General features: G+C 43.0%; 1 protein-coding gene across 9 annotated transcripts in view; it reads right to left on the bottom strand.

The window, feature by feature from the left end:
- The window catches only part of DUSP16 (dual specificity phosphatase 16), a 68,717-nt gene extending 67,464 nt beyond the window's left edge, over window positions 1-1,253 (bottom strand). For 6 of the 9 annotated variants that reach the window (XM_032986182.2, XM_032986177.2, XM_032986179.2 and 3 more), the window contains exons 1-2: window positions 1,084-1,253; window positions 2-87 (exon numbers count right to left, since the gene is read on the bottom strand). The gene's annotated coding sequence lies outside the window, so the exon portion shown is untranslated. Of the gene's footprint in view, window position 1; window positions 88-182; window positions 432-769; window positions 883-1,083 lie in introns of those variants that run through there. The other 3 variants (XM_032986180.2, XM_032986181.2, XM_032986178.2) reach the window with 3 other exon arrangements.
- Between the last annotated feature and the right edge of the window lie 16,609 nt (window positions 1,254-17,862).

The raw sequence follows: 17,862 nt of genomic DNA, 5'->3' as shown, positions 1-17,862 counted from the left end.
CCATTGGTCAGGCTTTGCAACAGGCACATCCCATACACCTTGTTCAGCACGCACCGATGCGCGCTCAACTGCTCATCCCCGACGCTTCTACGGAGAAAAAAAAAATAAAGTCAGGAGAGGCTATCTGTCAGGCTGCTTCCTGGTGTCAGCCATGGAGTTACGGGTTTACGTGAGTGCAATACCAGGTTAACAATTTGCAATTTGCTTCTCTCCTGGACTCCACGGCAGCCCTCCATTTTGTCAACTGCCTCAATTTAAACGTTTTCCAAGTTGAAGGCAGAACTTCAACATTTCTTCGGGAGCCCTCCGGGGCTCTAAAGCATCCTCGACCCTTTCAAGCAGTGGAAAGCCTATTCGGAGCCAGCGCTGTTTACGAAGTTCAGCAAGGCAGACGCGCACGCCAAAGCTTATCAAGAGCCTCCCCAAACATCCCCTGCGGACGGTTTCGGGGCGCGCTGAAGAAGACAGCGCTCTCTTGGCTCATCCCTCGCAGCGGCGAGCTGCCTCCCCTTCCCCGCACAAACGGCGCCCGGCTTTCTCCCCACACTCCCCCGCCTTTACAAGGCGAGGCAGGTGGATATCGGGAGGTGAGAAAGGAAGGGGCGAGGAGGAGGAGGAGGAGGAGGAGGAGGCAGGAGCCGCCGCGGGGTGCCGGCCGCCCCGCAGCAGGTAGGGGGGAGCGCGGGGCGGGGCGGCCCGCCGGTGCCGGTGCCGGTGCCGGTGCCGGTACCGTACCCCCCCCACACCACCATCCCCGCCCGGTCCTTACCACCCGCGGAGGCGGCCGGAGCCCGCCCGGGCCGGGGCAGCGACCTGTGCGCTGCGGGCGCTCTCCTCCGGAGGTGAGGGGGCGGCGGGGAAGGGCATGCTGGAGGACGGAGGGAGGGCGCCCGCCTCTCCCTCACCTCCCTCCTCCTCCTCCTCCTCCTCCTCCTCCTCCTCCTCCTCCTCCTCCTCCTCCCCGCCCAGCCCGGCCCGGCCCGGCCCGGCCCCCCCACCCCCCGAGCCCCGAGCCGCCCTCCCGGGCTGGTTTACACGGGGCGGCCACGGGCGAGGAGTCCCTGCGCTCCTCCCGGCACTTACTGTTTCACCCCCTGTCTGTCTGTCTGTCTGTCTGTCCCCTCGGCGGGGATAAAAGTTGTTGCCACCAGCCTCGCCGCTGCCGCCTGAAACAACTTTGTCTCCTTCCAGCCTGGGAAAGCTCCTCTTTTTCCTTCTTCTCCAATTAAAAAAAAAAAAAAAAAAAGCAATTAAAAAAAGAAAAAAAAAAGAAAACAGAAAAACTGTATTAGGCTCTTTTTTTTTAAAAAAGGGGGAAAGCGTGAAGGTGGGAAGGGAGAGATGAACAAGGAAACATTTGGAGCTTTTTTTTTCCTCTCCTTCCCCCCCACCCCCCCTCAAGACGGCTTGAGAAAATTAAAAGGGGACAGTGGGGGGGGGGGGGAGAAGAGACACTGAAAAGCTCGGGAGGGGGGATAAAGTCTTGGGGTTTGGGGTTTTTGTGTGTTTTTTTTTAAAAAGTCTTCGGTTCGCAGAAGGATCCAAACGATTACAAACAAACGGGCAGAGCAGGCAGTCACAAGGAGGGGAGCAAGCGAGAGAAAAGAGTTTTGCTGGTCAGTAAACTTCAAGCTGCTGGGATGAGGTCATCGGTGTAAAAATAAAGCGATGGCGTCATTTGAAACCAATCCCAGTGAATGAACTCAGCCGGGGGGTGAAGGTGGGGGAGAGGGAGAAGGAGAAAGAGGAGGAGCGGGGAGAAGAGGATCCCTGCGGGGAGACGGAGGCAGCAGCCGCCGCCACGCAGCCCCGCGGGAGGCGGAGCGGTGGGGGGCTCACACCGCACCATGCTGTCACCGGCCGGGGGGACGGACGGACGGACAGACGGACACGCGTCCGCGGCCCCCGGCCTCCCGCTGCAGCCGCCGGGCCGGCCCCGGGGAGGAGCCGGGGCCGCGGAGCGATTCAACCGAGCCGCCGCGGCCCTTCCCCGCCCCTGGCCCGGCCGGGGAGGGAGGGAGGCTCCGCCCGCCCTGCCCTCTCGCCGCAGCCCTGGCCCTCGCTTCTCAGCGTCCCGGCCCCGCGGAGGCCGGCCCGCCTCAGCGCGCCCTTCCCGCCCCGGCGTCCGGGCCTGCGCTCGTCCCCACGCCGAGCCCCGAGGCGGGCCCGGCGCTGTGGGCCTCGCCGGGCGCGGGGCGCAGCGCGACGCCGCGGCGAGCCCTGCCCCGCGGCCACCTCCCCTCAGCGCTCCCGTTGCCCGGCCGCCCAGCCGCGTTGCTCTGGGGGCCACCACCAGCCAAAGGGCCATCGGTCCTGCCAGGCGCGCTGCGGCTGGCTCCGTAAAATACCGGTCTAGTCTCTTTAAAAAGTCATGCTGTGTGGTGTGATGCAGGGCCATTAAGGCGTCAAATCCTCCTGGGGCTGTGTTGATGTGGGCAGAGCGCCCTGTTGGCTACATGGCGCGTTGGGGGCCTTCCCCTTTAAATAACCTTGTTAAATTAAAAAAAAAAAAATTGGAAAATCTAAAACTGATTAATCAATGAAAGTGAAAGTTAAGTCTAAACAGATAAATAAAATTATTTTTGTCTTAACACATATCTGTTCTGGCTAGTCCCAACATTAATGAGCGAGGTACATTTTTCAGGGGTTTGATGGGTCCTGTCCTATGCATCCCTCTTCTGGGGGCACCCGAATATTCTGCAACACCCTTTCTCCCTCAGAGGCATCATCACTAAGGGAGCATGCTGGCACTGCTGGTTACGCAGGACCTCTTACATGGCAGAATTCAAACTCTGGCCAGTCACCTCTGCCGGCTTTTGAATCCCTGTGCCACACACCCTTGGAAGACAGCATGAGAAAGAGGATTAACCGCATGGGTCCTTACACTCTTGGTGTCTGTCTCTTCAAACCAAGCGCCTTGGGAAAGGCACGCGGCCGTTGCCCACGGTGAAACTGTTCGTGTGGTTGGTGTTTCAGGAAGCAGGCAACTCCGAACAAATGATACAGTGGTGGGCTCTGTCCCGGCAAAACTGACCAAGAACCGCATTGATGAAGGGCCTGGTGTTACGGAGTCGCGAGCTGTCTCTCAGGAGGAAGCCTTGTTGGCACTCATGAACTGAACAGTCGCATGCTTTGCAAGGAAGTGCAGAGCATGCGGGGGAGAGAGAAGTCCCAAAAGAAGTCCAGTCTCCATAAGGCAGTGACAAACGAAAGATCAAAAGCAGTTAAGAAACTGTGGTAAAGCAATTACATCGGTACATTGACCACTTTGCACGTGTCTGTTTTGTAGTAGCTAAAGAGCAGTTTTGCCTTTTTGTCTCAACCAGTGGCCCTGAAGATACCTTTTGCAAACCCCCAAAGCATGGAAAGTCTACAGAGTTAACTGCCGGTCAATGGAGCTAGAACTGACCCATTTTGACGAGGGGGATCAGAGAGCGTGCCAGAGAAACTCGAGGTGACAGCCAGTGCCCCAGCTTATTCAGACTAGAGAAGTGCAGGAACAAATAGTTCCAGCACGGTTATCCTCACAAAGAGAAGTGGGGAGCAGCGGAGAGGGGCACGTGCTGAGGAGGAAAGACATGTCAGTTCTCTTCCCTTTTGTCATCTCAACTCAGTAACAGCTTACATAACTGTTCATTTGTAGAGGGTTTTTTTTTTTTAATCTGGGAGACTGAAAAAGTTTCCTCACTGTAAAACTGTAAAAATAAAAAGTACTCGTGATCTGTTTTTATTTCTAACCAAAAAAAAAAGGATATATACAAAAAAGTCTAGGGCAGCACGTTAAAGCCTTTTCAATACAGAGTAGGGCATTTCTTTTTCCTAATATAATAAAAGGCTCAACTAAACAATAGTGATATCACGATTAATTCCTGCAGGTTGAAGTTATTACTAAGAATGCTTTATTTTCAGCTGAGCTTGAGCTGAGAGTCTGCTCTGGGAGGGTATTGGAGGGTGAAACTGTACAAGTTTGTTGCTAACCTGAAGACACAAGCGGAAGGAGTCTGGAGGACTCCAACACGGCAGCATCTGACCTTGATTAGCAGCCGCGTCCTTCACCTCCTGTTCGCAATGGGCCAAGCGTGTGCCTGTGGGCAGCTGACATGCCTCAGCTGGCAGGTGGTCACTCGTGAAGGAGCAGTAAGTCGTTTGCTTGTCAGAGTCTAACTCCAGCTTAACTTCTTTTTTTTTTTTTTTTTTTTTTTTCATTGAAAGCCTTTCATTCCTCCATACCCCTTGCACAGCAGGCTCCTGGAAATTATCTGAACTACAGGCACAAACCAGGGAGAGAGCCAGGCGTTAGTTTGGTAAACACCTGAACCATCTGGGAGAGGGACTGCCTGGCTTTGGTGGGGTCCCTGGTTGCTGACCTTCCCTCCCCAGGTTTTCACAGGTCCGTCAATTCTATGAAATTTATTTTGCTGCATTTCTGGCAATGGATTTTTTTGGCCTGAGCACTCACTGCTCCTTTTTGGCAAAGTGGTACCGAAAGAGTTAATGTTCATGGCCCTTTCTTGTGCCTTCTTATCAAGCTTATGAGGTAAGAAGACCTGAAGTATCTATATGGGGTAAAAGAAGGGCAAAAGACATTATGGTGGTAATCCAGCAGGCTATGCAACGGCCCTTGAACTTTGACAGTGCCCCATGTCCTAACAGTTCACATCCTGCTTCTGGCAGGAGCCGCTGTGTGGGGGAATAGGTGGGTACTTCCAAGAGCTGGAGGTTATGCACCTTGTTTACAAAGGTTTCTCTTTATTTATTCATAAAAGCTAGCATAGCTTTTTGTTCCTTTTCCAGCTAATGGATTTTGTGGCACTTCACTTGGTTAATCAGTTAGCAGTGATTAAACAGGGGAAAGATGAATGACAGCCTGAGTAACGTCATCATGTTTTCTGCACAGTGGAAAGGAGTGGTTTGCCAGAGAAACCTCTTGCAAAATAAGTGAGAATGGAACTTAAAGCACAGAATTTACCATGCTTTAAAATCCCCCTGTAGCTGCTCACTTCCTCCACGGGCTGAAATGGGGTTGTTGAAGAGGTTACCATTCCCAGACAGCTCTCAGTTGCTGCCATCACAGCTGTTTTTTGCCAAAGGTTACTGCCTCTCCTACCCACCTGCAAGCTGCGCACACAATTCCTCCCAAGCTTTTCTCAGCCAAAGTCAGAGTAGCTTAAGCAGTTTAAATAGTAGATGTCAGCTGGACTGGTTTGTTTTGGCTGAAATGGACTAGGGGAAACCCAAGTCAGCAGATGGGAAGTGAGGTGATGACCTTTTCATGGACAGCTTCAGGGCCAGTGGGTAGTTTGGCCTAATCTGCTTTCAGAGCAGACTGCTGTACCAGACATAACTGCTACTGACAGCTCTTCAGGGTATTTAAAAATAGAAGGGTTGCTGAAATACTCACACTGAGACATTCATAGCATTTTTAGATACTACTAGCTTTGTTGGTATAGAGAGCAGGGCATGGCAATTGGAGCAGCGCAGGTTTGAGGGAGAGCAGCAATGGGAACATGAGGATTTGGAGAACAGTAGGAACAGAAGATATGGGACCAAGAGTGGGGAAAAAGCAGAAGAGAGAGAAAAGTTTGCAGATGGAGATCACAGAGCTCAGTCTAGAGAGGAGGAATTTGAGTAGTGTGAGAAATGCAGGCATTGGAGATGTAAGCTGCAGAGTAGCAATGCTCCGGGGAAAACAGTGAGTTGGGAACAACAGTGTCTCCCAATTCTTCCCCTCCATGTGTGTATGAGACCTTGGGAAGCTCTACCCCTTTGGAAAATGCTGAAATGAGAATAGCGTCACTCGTCTGTCACTGCAGGTAATTTTCACATCTCTACTTCCCTGTAGCTTCTTCATGACTGCCAGATTCATAGCATGTCAAACAAACTGAGGTTAGTGTGTAAGTGGAGAGGTCTAGGTGCAGTGCAGATACGTGTTTTTGATCTGGGAGGAACGTAAGACAAGATGGAGCAATATTCTTGTTCGCTGTAGGACAGCAGTGGGTGATTTGGAGCAGTGGAAGAGAAAGGCAGTTGCAGGAACAGGAGCAGCAGAAAGTACAGAGGAAAAGGAGGGAGAGCATCAGCTGTCTGTTTCCCTGTATCTCCTTACTTCACAAATCCTATATCCATTACTATAGGAATTTATGTAATATCTATCTCTATAGTTTCTGAGTACCCTTTATTTTTATAGTTCTTTTGTGGGACAGAGGAGTATCATGATACCAAGTTTTATGGATATAAGAATGAGTTACTGAGGTAAAGTAATTAATTCGAGGTACTAGAGCAAGCTGGTTGCAGATCAGAGAACTGAACCAAGTTCTCTTAAATTCCAAGTCTAACCACTAACTCATCCTTCTCCCTCTCCTCTTTTCTATCTCTCAAAAGAAATAGGAATTTTTTTTTACTTACATGAGCAGGCACATTTAGTAAAATTAAGCACTTGCACAAAAGTTTGTTGTCTTAGTTTGCAATTAGAGAGACACACACAAAAAGGCTGTAAGTGAGATAGTAGACAAGAGAAGACAATGAGAAAATCCAAAGGAAGAAGTAATAATAATAATTTCTGATTCTGTAGATGGACTTTATAAAGCCTAGGGGCTTTTGATCAATCCTAATCATTTTAAACAGCAAAAAAGTGGCTATTTTTATGGTTAGGCCACTTCTGTATGAAACAGCAAGATTAAGTTTTGAGAAGGTATTTGAAATTGGAGATCATAATAAATATTATTTACAGAAAAGAAGCATAATAACGTTGTCATCAGGAAACAGAATAATGAAATACTGTTCTCAAGAAACAGCAAGTTCAGACAAATCTGCAGCAACTGAGAAACTTAACTAGTAACATTTCTCACTTTTCTGTATATCTAAAGAGAAAATATTTAAATAACAACAACAACAAAAAAGTGATACATTAAAATCCAAAATCACAAACACATTCCAGAAATTAAGAGAATTATCACAATAAACATCCCCCTCACCTTCTTTCTTTTAGCTCTTACTCACTGCTAGTAGTCACTTGTCTGTAGGCTGGTGTACTTGTATTGAAATCAACTTGCAATGGGCTGTAAGCACAGATGGTGTAAATCATCATTGCTCAACTAACACTTAAGTTGCTATGCCAATTTATACTATCTGGAGAGTAGCTTTGTATGTTCATGTTTTGTTTGTGGCCAATGATGAATCAGAACTAAAATGTATTTGTGTTTATTATGAGGGCAATGTAAAATGTATGAGGTCTATGACTATTCATATCCTTCTTTTTAACTGCTTGAATACTTTAAATGATGTGAGAGTAAAGTAATTACCAACCTCAAATATATTTTAGCCTTTTTTTTTTCCTGATAATGAAATATTTTCTTAGGAATACCAAGGATACAATGAAAAAGAACAGCATCCATAAATTGCTTTAAAGCTGTGATATGTGAAATGTAATCTGGGTCAATATAACCCATTAAGAACAAAGTTACTCTCTTGATAGAATGCTAAAGTAAGCTCACAATCAGGAAATTCTTTTAAAAGTCTGAGTGTAGAAAGTGAATGAAGAACCTGGGATATTAAAGACCAGTTTATTTTTATGCATATTTATTTATTTTAAAATATTTTAATTTTCAAGACATGTACACAGGAGAGGAAATTTTATGACAGTTTTAGAGTCTTCACCATTTCTCCTAATCCATTTTGTTGTTTCTGCCTACTTTTAACAGCTCTGGGCACCTACAGATATCTTAAGCCTTGTGGATTTGATAGGTTGCTGTTTATTTTATTTCTATTTCTAAGGTGCAACTTGGGTACTGCAGTAATATCCAAGTGAAACTATGTTGTTATTTAAACGGATTGTGAAAGAGATGGATTACTCTTCCATGAAATCATTAAAATGTACTTAATAGATAAGAGCCTCATATCAAAAGGAAAAGACAGTCAAACCCATAATGTAAATGAAAAAAACTTGAGTTCTGAAAGGAAAAAGAAAATTAAGTTAATTACTATTTGTTGTTGCTGTGGGGAAGAAGGGTATGAGCACCACGATGACCTGCATTTATAAGCTTTCGTTCATATAAACCTTTAAGTGGATAACACCCAGAACATCAATATTTTGGACTCACAGTAAAAACAGTCGTAGAAAAAGAAGACTGTTAACTCTGAAGAGTGTCTTGTTTTCTTGAATGCACCGGTAAGAAAATTGTCAGTCTGGTACTAGCTCAGTTGTCAACAACAGACAGCAGAGTTTGTCAAGAAGGACAGGTGAAAATGTCAGGTTACAGGGAAAAGAAGCATGTGAAAATTTCAGAGCGTGGGGGTTTTTTGTTTTGTTTTGGTTTTTTGTTTGTTGTTTTTTTTTTTTTTTATGCAAGGTTAGAATATGCCTATTTTATTAGCAATCTGAGTTCAAAATGCTAAGGTGGAGATGAGGTCAAGGACTACTTGTTTATTTTTATATTGCCCTCTTGACTACCCTTCCAATGCTTAGGAACAAGATGGCTTCTGTGCATTAGGTATGGGTGCAACTCTTTTAGCAATATGGGTTGAAAAACTTGTAAGAACATTTGTGGTTCAAAGCAGTTTGCCACTTGTTCTTCTTGTAGATGGTGGAAGAATCATTAACATATTAAAAATATTTAAAACCCTGGTTTACATTCAGCCTGCAAAAAGAAGCGGAGAAGATCAGTAAGGGTAAAGCACAGGACTGCAAATCCAGTGGTTTATTTTCCATGTGAAGGTCTGCCTCAGGCTTCTCATAATTTATTTGAAGCTGCACCCACTTACCTCAGATTCAAATTTGGCTTGTTGACTGGTCATTAAAAAATTATTTCAAGCCACTTATCAAATGATGATGAGTTCCAGATAAACTTATGCTGAAGAATGTGCTTCTTCATGACCATTTAAAATCTAAATGGGATATTATGAAATCAAATGGGGCAGAAGGTTTTTTAAGAGGGGGAATTTCAAGCAGAGGCCATGACTTTCCAAGACATTATTTCTTGGCAACTCTGCTCTGTAAGCTCAGAAAAACTTCCTAGACAGGAACATATGAGGACAGATTCTTTTGTGAGCCAGTTAATGGAGACATTTATGGGAAAACGGTAGATGCAATTTGAGTTCCAGCATATAAAAGGAAAAAGAAGTCCCTGTTAGAAGAGCCTGTCTAATTACTAAGTTGCAGAAATTGTATGTTTATTCATCTGTTATTTTGTACTAGGACTTAGAATTAAATGATGTCAGCTACAGTTTAAGAAAAATGGTTATTATAACTGATGATTCATTTAAAATACCTTCTTGCCATATAGTGCTGGCAGGAGATCGGGATGCAGTTGCACAAACACTGTAAGCTGGATGTCACTGAAAGAAGAGTTTGGTCCCCCATTTGGTTTACAGCATGTGAATGTACGAAAGTTTGAACCACTGCAGAGGAGATGGCAACATGGGAACCAGGATGCACAGCAACTGGTAGGGAAAGAGTGAACCAACGCGTGTCAGTGGCAGTTCCTACTCACAGTGGTGGACAGAGTGTGAGAAGATGCAGGCAGGTGACTTGGTTGAGCCCATCTAACAGGTTGCCAATGCCAAAAGGAGGTGCTCTAACTTACAGTTTCCTACCCTCTGCTCCTGACATTTTCCTTGCTGTGAATCTGGCACACTTACAATGCAACATGAGTTGATTCGGTTTGCTAATCCAGCAGTAGAGTGAGTTACCCTTTTTGACAGTCATTAGGTTGACATTTGCCATCTGATGATATTAGAAGAGAGTTCTTTACAATAAGTGTGGTCAAACACAGGAGCAGGTGCCTGGAGAGGCTGTGACTTCTCCATCCTTGGAGATGATCAGTGCTGGAATGGATGAGGCCCCGAGCAACCTGATCTAACTTTGGAGTTGGACATAATGTTGGAGTTAGCTCTGCTGGGTACAGGGAGTTAGACCAGCTGCCTGCCAGAGACCCCTTCCAACCTAAATTATTATATGGTATAGAGGGGGCAGTCATGATTCCTGTACCTTCTATCCTTATTTCACACTGAGAAATCTCAGTGCATCAGTATCCTTGGCTGAAAATTTATCTTTCAAACACTAAGGCAGTCCTGTCATTATTATGAAATTTCAGTGTATAAATTTCTATGTATAAATTTCTATGAGCAAAGCTATTTCAGAAGGAAGTTTGGTTGGATGGTATAAGTCAGTGTATTAAAAATATAGATATTGTAGGGTTGATCTCATTATTGCTAAACCAAACATTATAAAGCCAGGTTATTAAATATGAATTTATTCTGTAAAAATTCCTAAAGTAACATGTACACAGTTGAAGTTTACAAACAAGCTTAAATTTATGTTGAAGAGAGACTGTACAATAATCAAATGATAATACATGCTGTACTTTAATTGGTCCAGATTAATCTCAGTGGATGTTAAAAACATACTCAGGTTCTATCTCTACTGTGTCTCTCTGTGTCATGCTTGAGATTCAGCATGGCTTCTGGATTTTATTGGAACAATAAAAGTTGTTGTTGTTCTTAGCAATTGGACTTTTTTATCGTAGCAAATTACATTTACATCTATCTAGAGGCCCTTTCATATTGGTAGGGGTGTGAAAAAAGGCCCTGTAATAAAATGAGTCAAGGATGTATATATGTAACTGAAAGAATGAAGTTCATGTCCTTCAACAACAACAACAAAATCCCTAGTAGCAAACGCATATGAAAATATATCTTTAAAAAATCCAGGAGTCTTAATTACATACCTCTGGCACCAGGGGATTTGGACCTCAGATGTGCTGAACAGATCATGCATGTGTTGCCCTACAGTGCCCACCATATAAATGTGTTGCAGATAAATTTGCCTCAGGGTGCTTGCCTGTGCAGATCATTTCTACATGGTGAGAATCTGTACTACACTGGCAGCGACTGCAGCCTGTCTGGACCTACATGTTCTTTGCAGTGATTTTTTTCTATACCAGACGCTATGTTGCTCAGGTGCGTACACAGTGGCACTTTTCCAGGATTCCTGGATGCCCTGCGACATATTCATTAAAACTAGTAGTCTGCTGCCAAAACTGATGCAAGAAAATCGGGACTTGAGACAAATGAGATCTCCAGTGTAACTCATAAATTCCAGTTTTGTTCTTTGAATTGACATGTAGAACACCAGTCACCAACTTAAGTAGTGAATCAACAATTCTTTCTTGAAACTAGGAATTCAAAAATCATTTGTTTTGTTTAGACTTCATTTTCAAAATCTCAACTGTCTGTAAAACATGCTGGGTCTGATTGTTGGTTTAGAGCAGCCAAAGATCTCATTCTTCAGGAGTGTATCTGCTCTGCCTCATAACTTCTATACTTAGTTGAAAATTATGTCCAAGTGGGAGTCAAATGCTGACACCATAAAACAGACAATTTCAGCTTGGTGGTGGTCTACATTTGTGAATCTGTCTTGTGCCTGGCCAAAGCACATGTGAAAGAGGAGTGAGCTTGTAAGAGATTCTGCCCCTAAATCTCCACATGGAGCAGAGCTGGTAAGGATCAGGCTTGGTCTTTCAGTACATTTATCTGCAAATAGCTACAGTATAGTACAAAGAGACATAATAATCCAGTTTATTTTGGATGATTGATTAATGGGAACATTATGCATATACTCAGTGCATGACATTTCCTATTACTTGTTCACATCATTTGAGAGTTAAAGGATATAAATACTTAGGAATTTGCCACCAGTTGGGTCGCCACCTGTCTGCTGAACACATTAAAGGGGGAAAAGGGTGAGTTGTGTTCCATTTAAGAATGCTGTAGCTATCTGAGGGACTCTGAATAACATTTCTGACACTGTCAGGGGAAAATTTTCCATTGCAGCCTCAACATAGATTCAGCAATAGGGTCTTTTCTCCCTGACATAGCTGGACATTTAAAGGACATTAAGAAAGATGGAGGTAGAGGGAAGGGAATGATTTCACTGAAGCAAGTTTACAGTGCTTGGGGCCTGATGCTTCTTTCAATAAGACAAGTCACTAGACAGCTAAGGACTATATATATGCAATCAACATGAACATTTAGCAAATAGCTGTTGATCTGTGTATAGATTCATCGCTTTGTTTAATGTTCATACCTGATATTGTAGCAGTTGGTTAATAAATAGCTCACTTGTGTGAAGAACTGGAGATGGTAACACCCCCCCCCAAAAAAAAATATATATAATAAACACATACAAATCCCCCACCTGCATTTCTTTTTGAAAAATACCCATCAAACTGATGGCAAAGCTATTCTGTAGTGTGACATCACTTGGTCCTATGAAATGACCACCACCAAGTCTATTCACAGCATCTATAATTAGCTACTTACCTCTAAGTTTCAGTGATTTCGAGCAGCAGACTGATGTAGATGCTTTAAATCAGCCTCTGGAGATGCCTTTGAAACCAAACAGACTAATGCCTAACATGGGCATCAACACTACATATGTACGTCAGGCTTTCTCCTGCCGCTTAACATGGCTCTTAAAATCATGGAAAATGCATGGAGAAAACTCACCAATGTCCTATTTGGAAACAGATAGCTGTGGATCTCAAGGGATCCTGGGGAGGATGAAAGCTCCTCTCGCTATAGATTTACTGCCCTTGAATTATCTCACAGCGTCATTTAGCTCTTTTCTAGAGATACACCCCAGTAGACAGAAACCGCTAAGGGTCCCTTGTGGAGTGGTATAGAAGGGGAGCCATTCAGGAATTAATAAAGCTGTAATGTACGATGCTGCTGGGTCTGACAGCAAAACTGTCGGAGAACTTGCAGGAAAGGGGCACAGTGCCACAGAGAGCTTCTGCTGCATGCAGAACCACAGCAGTCTGACTATAAATGGTTTGTAACACTAGACAGCGGATACATAAATGGAGTAAGCTATACAGTTTCCTGAAACTCCAGAATCAGCTCTCAATTCCAGGGGGGACAATATAGTTTCCAGTCCCAAATTCTTAAGGGAAATCCTGAGGTAGAAGTTAAAAAAATACTACCTGCTTAAAAAAAACCCAAGCAGCTCAATTTCAGTGTGTACCAGTGTTTCACAGAGCCCATTTCCTTCTTCCCTTGCATCAGTCTTGTCTGAAATTTGTTTAACAGTGTTGTAAAATTCAAAAGAAAAAATAAAAGTCCACGGTGTGTTTTTTTGATTTAGACATGGGGGAACACTCCATACCCCTTCCACACACACACACCACACACCACCCCCCCATCTCGTACTTTAATGCTTTTTGCAAACTAGGCAATATTTTCTAATTTTGATAATTACAGTTAATCTTCCAAATCTTCACGCATTTGCCACAAATCAATTATTCTTTCAAGTCAGAGAGCCTGGATGTTACCATTATTATATATATATATTTAAATGTGAACGAGAAGGAGAAAATTAGTAGATATTCATGTTCATTTGTAGTCAATTTTCTTGTTTGTTACATTTTTCATATGGTAGTTTGAAAACTAGCAGTCTGATATGTGAATTTAAATGCCATTTCTTCCAGTGAAGTCAGGACTGGAGTGAGCAGAGTCAGAGTAGCAAAAGCTTAAAAGTGTACTAGATCCTGCAAAATAGTTGTATTGTGCTGTATCCCTGGGGGCATGCCCATGTCTACACTAAGCTAGTGTCACACCTGGGCAAACCCTGGTCCCCCATCACAAAGCAGGGCACCTGAATATGACGCAGCTTCTGTCAGGAGCACACTTTCAGGTTCCCTTTGCACAGAAACTGGGGAGGAGAGAAAGGAGCTGGCTCCTACCTATGTCTCCTGCAGACACTGGATGTGATCAGGGTATATGCCTGACTGAGGAGCTTAACACAGCCTCTGGGTCTCTCATTTTAGTTGTTAACATAAATTACTCCAACTGCCGGAGAAGCCATTCCAATTTGCTGTGAGTTACCAAGAGATAAGCATGGGGAGTATTTAGATTAATTGTTTAGAAGTCAGTAGTACTTCCCAAGGAAGGTGACAGAGCATCAGGTCATGTGAAACTTTTTTACTGGGTCACACCTGATCCACTTAATCAGCAAAATTTTGCAACCTCACTGAAGTGAAACGCAAAATTTGATCAGCCTGTTTTTGTAAATACATGATTAAAAGTAATTTGCTCTAAAACCAACCTAGTCAGGTGGATCAAACCATGGTAGCTCCAGCCATGTTAAAAAAGTGGTACCTGGTATTGTTCTGCCCCCTTCATCTGACCCACGCTCACTGAGCCTGGCTGTCCATCTGTAATACTGCCAGGTGCCATCACGGACCTGTTTGTTGGTAAAGGTCGGTCAGCTCAGCTAATTCAAGCAAAGGCTCATTCAGAGAAGTGGAGTAGATCGTTGGCTGAGGGGAAGGGCAGGAGAGGCAATGTAGACAAGGGAAGAGGAAACTTGGGTGTTTTTTTCAGGAGATATTACAGGAGCTCTGGGACATGTCAGGAAGATTTTGAGAGCCAAGGAGAAGGGAGCTGATGACAGGTTAAGGGTCTCTGTGCTTTGTTCTATATCTTTCTGAAACAGGACATTTTTATTTCCCCTGTATGGATAGGCAAGGCAGGCAGCCTGCCAGCTCCCAATAACTGGCTGCTTATTTTGCCTGTTTTCTTGAAATATCCCTGCAGATGAGTTTGTGTTATCCAGGAGTGTGTTCTTGATTTACACTGAGTTAATAGAACACTTTCCACGGTGCAGCCTTTGATCCTGTAAGTAACTTGTTCACATGAGCAGTCTCATTAAATACAAATCCCATTAAACGCAAATACGAGGCTCACCAGCAGTTACAACAATACTAGGAAATCCAATGTGCTTAAACACAGTAGCAAACCAGAAGTTAGCTGATATGACGCTGACTTAAGATAGAGTGAGTGGTGCAGACCAAGGCAAAGCCCTGTATTTGATGACCTGACCCTTCACATGAAACACGGTGACATTTCTGCAAGTAGTCAAGGTCATCATGGAAGTCCTCTGACCCAGTTACAACGCAGATCCAGCTTGTCAGTCGAGTCCTTCATTTTGTGCTCAAGCTATGCAGAAACCTTGTTTGTGCCCTTGAACAAGACAACAGTATCAGACTTAGGTTTGTAAAAGTTCTGAGTGTGAGCACAGCCCATGCCATAGAATCTGGGTCTGCACAAAACAGTTTAAAATTACTTTAAGTTTTGTGGAAAGCAACCAGAAATACTCTTACCAGAATGGCCAGCTACAGGCAGCAGTTTTTGCCTGGCTCTAATAGGTATGCATATGCAGGCATATTTGTTTGCGTAGGCCAAAGAGGAGAAGCACGTTGCAAAATATCTTAAGAACAAAAAATGACACTGAGCTGAAGTGGATTTTTAAACCTCCTGAGAATGAACAATATGCTTTTTTTTTACTAAACGAGTTACACATAGAGATCAATGTACACAATTAAAAGAAAAAGACTAATCCTGCTGTAAGTTCACCTCAAGTATTTCATGAATTTCACATGATCCACCCACTTTTTTCTGTACCTCTGCTATTACCATATCAGCAGCAATAATTCTCTGTTGTTCAAGTGCCAGATACAACATGGCTCTCACATTCCTGAACGTGGCATATTGTGCTGCTCTGTTTGTTTGTTGTTTCAGAACAAGATTAAATTTTATCCACTTGCGCACCGTGTTGAACTTTAACCCATTCCTCGTCATCTTCTTAATCAGTGATTTGTTTGTCTTGCTCCTTGGTTCTCATTTTTTTATATTTAGTTTAAATTCTGCATTAAATTCATGTTATTCAGATGCCGTTTTGAACCATTCCTAGTTTTCCTCTCTTATCTTATTTGGAACTATCTATCTTAGGCATGAAGTGTAGAAGCATCTGACTTTTTTTTTTCTCCCTTCTACTAGCTAGCAAATATGAAGCTCCTTTCCAATTGCAGCATGAGCCTTTTCATGCAGTATTTTAATTTACAAAGACTCTGTCTCTTCAGCAATATAAAAGGTTCATGAGCACTGTTTCAAGATTTTGCTTATATGGGAAAGTTAGTTTGGTTAGATAAAGCTGCAACTTTTCTCTGTGTGTGTACATATAGGACAAGAGCTGATTAGTCGAAATGAACTTGTTTTGAGTCCATTTTACTTGAGAAGTTAATATGCAGTAGCTAAACAGGAAGAACTCCCCTTGTAGATGTGACTTCAACCATTTGTAACTACAGAAGGCACTCATCTTGTCACAGAGTAGAATATTTAGCAAATACGAGAGCAAACCCCTTATCAACATTTAATTATACAGTGTATAGCAAGTAGTCACCAATCAGGCTCCCGATTAGATTTTAAAAATCAGCTTTCAAAAAGCTTTTATTTTAAATAGAATTTTCTTTTAATCATACCAACGAGGCCATCACTGTACTTGTTCATGTGTTTACCAGGTCTTTCAGAGCTTTAGCACATATAGCTTATTTCTCTAATGTAAAAAAAAAAAAAAAATCTGGTATACTTTTAATATAGTGACAATAAGATATAGAATATTATGTAAATAAACATTTTTTGTCACTCCCCAGTGACAATTTAACTGATGGAAATAAGTGACAAGTTGAAGGTGTTCTCTGTCTCAGCATCAACACAGTCTAAAAACTGAAAGACAGTTTCCTGTATTTTCAGAAATGTTTCTTGGATATCAGATTAAAGAGTATAGGAAAATGCAGTTTCTTTACTGAGTCTACAAAAAATTCCAAGAGACTGAAAGACAGGCTGTTCTTGCACAGTCTTTCCCCCATGACAAATGAGTTAGCGTCTCTATTAAAACAACTGGCATTTTGGTACATTTGGAAAACAAACAAGTAAATACCCTAACCGCATCCTTGTTTTCCCATCCATGAATTCATTGAACTCAAAGGCTCTGAACTTGCAAGGACTACACAAATAGACAGTGGAGCAATTTCAGCAAAATGCTGAGTCTTGATACCAACAGGTTGCAAGATTTATTATTTCAGGCAGGCTTTCAGAGGAACAGATTTCCATTTGCCCAAATTAAAACATTTACAGTTCTAGAGAAAATAAGCACTTCTTTGGGATGTGTTGACATCACTGCAAATACTAGCACATGGTGCAAAATCACCCCATGAATTTTAGCTCTTTTTTAATCACTCTGACATAAGCAATGATTTTCAAACTATTGCCTGATCACCAAACCCAGTGTATTTATATACTTCAGAGTCTCTCTGGATTTCAGAAGCACAACCCTTATTTTAATAAATATAATTCATTTGAGCAGGGAACTGCCAATGGTTATTTGTGTAAGACAATTTGTGACATGGAGTTTAATTCAAGGTAGTGTTTCCTTGGTGTGCATCACTATGGTTTAGCAATAAAACCACCAGGATGTCTCAGAGAATCACTCAGGAATGATCACTTACTAGGAAAAACAGTAACCTGCAGTTAGTGAGGATGAATTGGTCTAGTACACAGATCATCTGCCTTTAACCACACAAATTTTACTTAAAAATCTTAATTCACTTGTGAGTCTTTGGAGATCAAAATGGTGACCCATTAGACAATATGAAAGAAAGAAAAGCCCCGCTGGGCCTGACTATGGGCCCATTTAGTTCAGTATTCTGTCTCTGGGAGTGGCAGGAAGAGACACTTTTCAGAGAGAATAAGTGAACTTGGCCTTTTTCTGTCCTCCACTCTTCTCATGCATTCCCAACATCCCAAACTTAGATTAGAGATGGTGGAGAATACATCCCTTTAGTACCTCTTTATGAAACATAAATCTGTCTAATCCTTTTTTGAACCTGCTGAACTCTCTGCCTTAGTGTTCTGTGGTGGTAAACTCCGAGAGTTCACTATTTGCTCTGTAAAGTACTTCCTTCTAGCTGTTAAAATCAGTTTAAAACATCATAAGCTTGTGTGCTATATATATGCATAAACTTTTCA

This window comes from Tyto alba, unplaced genomic scaffold (assembly GCF_018691265.1).
Source record: "Tyto alba isolate M040663 unplaced genomic scaffold, T.alba_DEE_v4.0 Super-Scaffold_21, whole genome shotgun sequence".
NCBI classification, from domain to species: Eukaryota; Metazoa; Chordata; class Aves; order Strigiformes; family Tytonidae; genus Tyto; species Tyto alba.
This window is presented reverse-complemented; position numbering and strand designations above follow the sequence as displayed.